The 7,628-nt window shown below is 36.4% G+C and overlaps 1 long non-coding RNA gene across 1 annotated transcript; it reads right to left on the bottom strand.

Annotated features, from left to right (window-relative positions):
* Positions 1-1,335: 1,335 nt before the first annotated feature.
* LOC131537369 (uncharacterized) lies at positions 1,336-7,476 on the bottom strand. Its single transcript, XR_009270266.1, has 3 exons — positions 5,061-7,476; positions 4,910-4,972; positions 1,336-4,777 (listed from the first exon to the last, which is right to left on the bottom strand). It is a non-coding gene; the product is annotated as an uncharacterized LOC131537369 (long non-coding RNA).
* Between the last annotated feature and the right edge of the window lie 152 nt (positions 7,477-7,628).

The raw sequence follows: 7,628 nt of genomic DNA, 5'->3' as shown, positions 1-7,628 counted from the left end.
TCCAAAATAAATCTCTTGCAAGTAAAGAAATTAGGACAAAAGTATTTCAATTTCCCTATATTGTAGTGTAATTGTGATGGAAAAATTAGATTTTCATATAATCATCTAGTAGTGTTATCAGTTTTTTAACCATTATTGGGTTGAATATGCATGATTAAGACTAATCAGTGTACCCTGATTGAGTTACTATGATTTTATGTGTGAACTTATCCTATGTGCGTGACTGGTGGCTCTGTGTAATGTCAACTATTCTGTTCTTTTACATCTGCTGACACCAGTGTATATGTTGATAGGGCTTCATGCATACATCTCTAGAACAGGATGTAGTCTATAACTAATCAGCACATGAGACGTGTTAACTAAGCAAGGTCTTTCGGAGCGAGGTATCTTCTGTATAAAAATCTGGAAGAATAACAACTTGCTGTCCTTCACACTGAGAAACTCTCTGAGTGTGAACTGACCGTTCTTGCAAGAATTAAATAAGACAAAGACAAGTCTTTGGTTTTGAGTCTTCATTCTCAGTCTTACTGGTGTTTATTGATTGTTTTAGATTCTGCCTCGACAGTAATTTTACAGTGCATTTTGTTTTACAATATATGGCTATTACTGTCATAGGAATAAATAAATACATTTTCATTATTATATTATTGTGATAATTGTTTGGCATCCTAAAACACCGGTGTGAATGTAATGTAGACTGAGACGCTATATCACAACTAAAAAGATGTTTGATCCCTCTTTAATGTCCAGATACATGTCAATGCGCACACTTTTTCTTTGTTCAATATGCACACTGTACATGGGTTGGAGATCTTAATTTTGAGCTCTCAAAGTGCACCAGATTGATGCATTTAACCTGAAAATGTACAACATTTTCTCTCCTAGACCCTCCTGGACAGAAGCACACCGAACATAATCTCACAAAATTGTGTGGAAGACGCTGATCATTTTATGAACCTTACTCCAGCATAGTAGAACAAAGTTTCTTTTAAGTCAGTAAAGCTGTTTGGTACCTAATTAAAATGTAACTGGACAAACTACATTTGGGTTAAGCTACAAATGTTACACCCCTGGACACAATGCATGAGAACAGTTCCTAGTCTTTTCATTTGATCTCCATGAGATGACGCATAGGAACATTGTGTTGCTGTTCAGGGTCTGGGACCATTTTATTTCATGAAACTTGAATTGATAGATATTTTTTGGCTTTAATAATATATATTAAACATTTATATATTTGATATAATATAGTTTAACATTTAATATTATTATTATTATTTTTTAATTAAAAATATTTCAATATTTATTTATCTGGATCAAGAAAGGCCCCCGAGCTGGGGCTCGAACTCTCGTCTCCTGATGCAAAACCAAACTACATCTTGAACCAATTATAGGCTATCGGCTCCAATAGTTAGAAAATTTTAAAATGTTTTTCTCTAGTTCATATTGGTCAAAATTATTGGCACCCAATTATTGCAACGTCCTTTTTCCCAGTTCAGTTCACCCCACTCATTTTCTGCAGGGTTCAGGTCAGGGGATGGCCATGGCAGAAGCTTCATTTTGTGCTCAGTGACACACTTGTGTATTGATTTTGATGTTTTTTTATGATTTCTAAAAGAGGCAGTCAGGTTTAGATTTTTTATCTGTTGGTATTGGACAGAATCCATAATGCCATGTATCAGGTCCAGGACCTCCGGCTGAAAAATAGGCCCACAGCATTAAAGATCCAGCAGTATATTTAACCGTGGGCATGTCTTTGGCCACTCAAACTCTCCTCCTCACCGTGCATTAGGACGGTATATGAACAATAAACTAGTAATTATGTTTAATTACTGCTGGTTTGCAATTATATATGGCTAATGTAAGAAAGGCCACCCCTCGAAAGTGAACTCCTCCAAACCCTCCCGCCTGTGTTCGTGAGTTGGACTGTTCCAAAAACTTTCAGTTGAGTAAAAAAACGAGACCGTGTTGAGGCTAGATGTGTAGATGTTTATAGTCAATAGTTCAAGATAAATTAGTTAGAAGTGCCCCGTTTAAGGATTGTGTGAATATGTGTGTGCGTACAACTAATCGTAAATACATTTACATAATTTATCGGATGATAAATTCACGAGAGAGATTAATGACCGCTACAGCGGCATTCCGCCTAAATGTTTACATTGTTAATTATATTTGCACATTATTCTGTTACAAACGTTATAATTCTCCTGTGTTATTTGTCTGTTAGAGTAGTTAATGTTATATTGCATATTAAGCTATAATGCATATAGCAAGGCCATAACCACACCTTGAACTTTGGGGGGGGGGACCAAAACCCAACGATCTGTCTATATGTCTATCTATCTACACACACAAAACACAAGATCTTTCAATATTTTTACCCCAAAATTACAGTACGGTCAGTGGGCATATCACAGATTTTGATGGTTTATAAAATCATCTTTTTAGCTAAAAACTGTCCTATATATACACATCACAATAAAATTGTTTTTAGAAAGATAGACTAGTGTCCCAAAGTATAAAAACAAATATTCAATAAATTTAAAATGAAAAAAACAAATCAAACAAAAAACAACTCCATACATTCTAAAACCATCTCACTTCATTACAAAGACCTCCAGATGAATACAATTATTTACAATGTTACATAACAATTCATGTCGTCTTCACTAAATTTTAAATGAAGGATCCAAATATCTTCTTGTGCTTTTCATTTACTTGAATGAAGGACTGGCATACTTTTTGAAGTTCTAATTTGTCCAGTCGTTCCTGGTGTACATGGCAAATAGCCACATTATTGAGCCTTGTCTGACTCATTGATGACCTTAACCAGGTTTTGAGCCTCCTCCTCAGGGCACTAAAACTCCTCTCGGCTTCTGATGAGGAGGCAGGGACAACCAGCAACAGCCTTACCAAAGTCTCAACTTGACTGAAAAGGCCTCTCACTTCAGGAACCATGTTTCGAATGATTTCTGCAACGTCTGCTGTAGTTTGGAAAGTGTACATAGCTTCAAACATGTTAAGCTGCACCTGCAATTGTCTTGAATTTAATTCAGGATACTCATCCACTACTTTGTCCAATTCAGTATTCAGTAGCACATTCTCAAGCTTTTGCAGTTTTTGGATGCCATCTTGGTCAAACCTTTGAGTCATCTGGGTGTTCACCATGTCCAAGCAGCTGTAATACTGGGGCCTGAAGTAGGACTGGACATTAGGATCATTAGGATTTACATCAGGTGCAGTCTGACTGCTGTATCGTTTGGCTTGTTTTCGGATGTGAGGCATCTGAATCGGTTGTAGATCCAGCTTTGGTGAACAGTTGTTGGAAGTGTTCATCAGTTCTCTTCTCTTGCATGCTTTTCTTAACATGCTACAGCCTCCAACGTCCCTGATACTGTCTGCTGTTTGAGCTGCAGGCTGGTGTTTAAGCACTCCAACTCGCCAATTATGTCCTCTGCCATTACAAGGCCAAGCACAGTGTTTCCCTTAAGGAATTTTTCATGAAACCCATTGGCCTTAATTGATGTATCGTTTGTGCCACAGGACGCCATTTCCTCCAAAGCAGTCAACACAGATTCATACTGTTTGAGAATTGCATGAAGAGCAGATGTCCGAACAGTCCACCTGGTGGGGCAAAGAGGCTTTAAAGAAATAAAAGAATGCTGTGATTTTGCTATGTCCTTAAAAATTGCCTTGAATTTCACAGATTGGTTGAAGAAGGAGCCTAATTCGTGGACTAAACCTAGTGTGTCTCTAATCACTGTGTAATCAAATTAGCACAGTGTGTAGCACAGTGACAGTACAAAGCCAATGGCTGCTCCTTTTTTAAAAGAGCTTGAACACCTTGCATATGACCAGCCATGTTGGAAGCTCCATCATATGTTTGTCCTCTGAGTTGAGACAGAGGAAGATTTAGCCGGATCATGACATCACATGCCATATTTGCTAAAGCCTTTCCTGTTGTTGTTGACATCTCGTAAAGTCCAATAAACTCCTCTCTTGGCTGAAGATCAGAATCCACATATCGAAGGCAGATGGATTCTTGTTCAACTCCTGCAGAGTCCTGGGTCCCATCAATGATCAATGAAAACTGTACAACTGGCAAAGAATTTATTTCAGAGACTATTTCTCTAACAATGGAATTGTCCATGCACATTAATATCTCATTTTGAATTTTTGGACTTGTAAAGTCCACATGTCCTTTCAACCAAGTTGACAGCTCAGCATCGTCTTCTGCTTTGTATTGCAGGAGCTGGCTAAAATTTCCACTTTGACTGTCAGCTCCTCTAAATGGCAGCCCTTGTCGTGCCAAGTACTTTGCACCTTTGAATATTTTCATTAGATTTTGTCTTGCTCTTTCTTGTTGTTTTTCACACTCACGTGAAAGTTACATATCAACAGGATGTGTCTCCTGAATCCTAGTCATAAGAGCTACTTTGTGACACTGACTGTCTTTATGAGCATCAAATTTCTCTACTGCCTTTTTCCAGTTTCGAAAGCCATTTGAAATAAAAGCTGAATCCATTTTTGAAGCAAGCTTTGACTTGGAATTTGCAAAATACTTTGCGCAGTAAAAACAAAGGACACCCTTTAATGAAGGACAGTAATGAAGCCAAGAATATTCTCTAAACCATTTCTCCTGAAAGTGAAGTGTCTTGTTTGAAAGAGTCTGAGTAGGCATAAACTTGACATTTGGATGACTAGGACAAGGTCCAAGCTCTTCTCTCTCTCTTGTATTTTCTCCTATCTGTCTATCCTCTATCTCCATCTCAGGGACCTAAAACACATTATATACAGCTAAGATGAAGTTTATTAATGAATTTATCCCTTTTATGAAAATTATTATATATAAATTCTTGTCACTATGTAAGGTTTAATGTAAGTACACAATTGCACGATTTTCACCCACCTTATTGTCGCCATTCCCTGTACTGTGATCTTCCTGTACTCCCTCTTTCTCTCTTTCTTGTCCCTAAATATATCAGAGCGGATCATTGACTATATCAGCTGTCAATTTATCTAAGATAAATTGAGTGGTGGCCCTGTGAACTCTCACTGACCTGAATGTCACCTCCTTCTGCCGTGTTAGCGTCGTCTTGCCCTCCCTCTTTCTCACTCTCTTTTTTCCGAATCAACCAGAGCAAATGAGATTACCAGAAGAAAAAAAAAGCTTTATGATTTGTCTGGATGGACTTGTGCAGTATTTTCCCTCATGATTTACCTTTGCATTCAGCAGTGCATTTAGAGTAAATGGTAATTAAACAATAGAGTGAAACAAACAGAATGCAAAACAATAGCTTTTTTTTTTTTCTTGGCTTAGGGCAGTACTTTAGATAAGCTGATGGTATATTTCTCAAGCATTAGCATTCTGGACAGTATTTTCAGTTTCTGGCACTGTCAGTTTTCAGCTCAGTTTTTGCTTTCATATGTAGCTCAACTCACCTCATCACCTGGTCTTGAACTGTCACCACTGTCCTGGTCTTTTTCTTTCACTGTATTTCTCGACTTACTCTGAAAGTATATTATACTTTTAATATATGAATACAAAGAGACCAACATGAGTTTCAACATTAAACTTCTCAGATTCCTTTGGGAAATCTATGCTTTCACCTACCTCAAAATCATCTTGTTCTGCCCTAAAGTCTTCCTGCCTTGCCTTTCCCTCTCTTGCACTTACAATAGTAGAGCAGACCAAATGTGAATTAAAAAAATTACACTGTGTATATATATATATATATATATATATATATATATATAGCGCTAATTTCCTGTTCCTGTCAGCTCACCCTTATTTTTTGTGCTGTCCCAAAGAAAAAACGAATATCACTCGATTGTCTTTTCATTATTGATGTCTCTGTAAAATGACATGACTGTGTTAGCCAGCAAGACAACAGACAAGACAAATTACTCCCCCTCAAGTCATTCCAAACCTGTATGTTAGGATTTATAAAAACAAAATGAGTAGGCCTATTCTGAAGAATATTTACACAGCTGTGCAATAAAATCAGGCATATTACACAAACCTCTGGCTACTTGGAGTATATAGTGCTTTTAGTACACCTTTGTAATGCTTTAATGTATTTCACTATTTTATCGAATAGACCTGGAATGGAGCTGATTTTTATTTATTTTTTTAATGAAAAGAAACAGCAATTGTTTTTGGAATGGCAGAAGGGTAATTCAATGATAAAAAATTTTCATTTTTAGGAGAACCATCCCTTTAAATTTCAGAACAGACCTGATATGGATATATAAAAATGAAATGGTAGATACTGGGAGGTTTATTGTTAAAAAAAAACAGAGAAAATGTTGCAAATAGGTTCTTTCTTTTTTTAAATATTTGACGTCATTCACAAATTAAAAATCACACTTGAGTCAAATCCACACGTTTTATCATGTTCCAAGTCTAAGGATGATAAATGTCCCACGTTCATTATTAAATTCACAATATATACAGTATATTCAATCGTGTGAATTATATAAGCTAATAATTAGCCTATCTGAGGCTTAATTTGCTGAAAACGCACCAGTTAGTGTTTGCCTCACATCGCATATCGCATTACAATGTACGCAAATGTTTGCATCCCTGTATATTACTGTCGATTTTGAAAGGCTTCTGTGAAATGTTTGTCAAATATTAAAGGTTAGCTGCTTAGCATAATCTTACCTCACACTTGCTGAAAACTGAAGCCGTCAAACCGATGCGCTCTGCGAATTGTAAAGCCCGCCGCCTTTGATTTGATTGGCTAACATATTGACATTGACGAGCGCGCTGAGGCAGACCACGCTAAAAATAAATAAATAATAACAACTTTTTAATCGTAACATCATACGTTAGCAGTTCATAACACAGTGCAGCAGAGGAACTAAAGGAATATTAAATATTGGGGGGGACATTTTGGCCATATCTGATTATTGGGGGGGGACTTGTCCCCCTCAATGTCTATTGTGGTTACGGCCCTGATGCATAGACTCAACGCATCTCAGGGAACATGTTCGAGTCACGTGAGCTAGACACACACTGCAGTAGTGCAATCATTTTAAAGAACTTCGATTTGTATTTGTATCTATATTACATTTATATTGTTTACTTCATGTTAAGTTCAATAATATATCATTTACAATGCTGTTACTTATGAGTATTTAAGTACTGCTGTAAAGATCTGTTAATGTATATTTATTCATTTATTTATATTTGTGTACTGTTTTATATTTACAGAACCACACCCATCTTTGCACAATAAATCACCCTGAAGTACATTCCTGGTGTGAGACCTAATGTTCTGACCGGACATCCTGTAGCTATTCAATGAATCCGAACCTGAGTTAGACGAGTAGAAAGCAGTTTTTTCAGCTAAAATAGTATAATAATGACTATTTGATGCATCAGGTTCTAAAGTTCTAATGTTAAAGTTATATCCACATTAATTATGGCACTTATTGAGTGATATTCAAGTTTATTGACCAGAATATGACAATAATTATGGCTAAACTGCCATTAATACAGTACTAATAATGGCAGTTATTCTGTATTATATTTAAAAAAAAATAACCAAATGAATAAACCCTTTGCTCTAAGATACAGAAAATCTGTATTTTTACGAATATCATGGAACAACATTCCAAGA

This window comes from Onychostoma macrolepis, chromosome 03 (assembly GCF_012432095.1).
Source record: "Onychostoma macrolepis isolate SWU-2019 chromosome 03, ASM1243209v1, whole genome shotgun sequence".
Lineage (NCBI taxonomy): Eukaryota > Metazoa > Chordata > Actinopteri > Cypriniformes > Cyprinidae > Onychostoma > Onychostoma macrolepis.
Note: the sequence above shows the minus strand (reverse complement) of the source record. Positions and strands in the feature narration are given on the sequence as shown.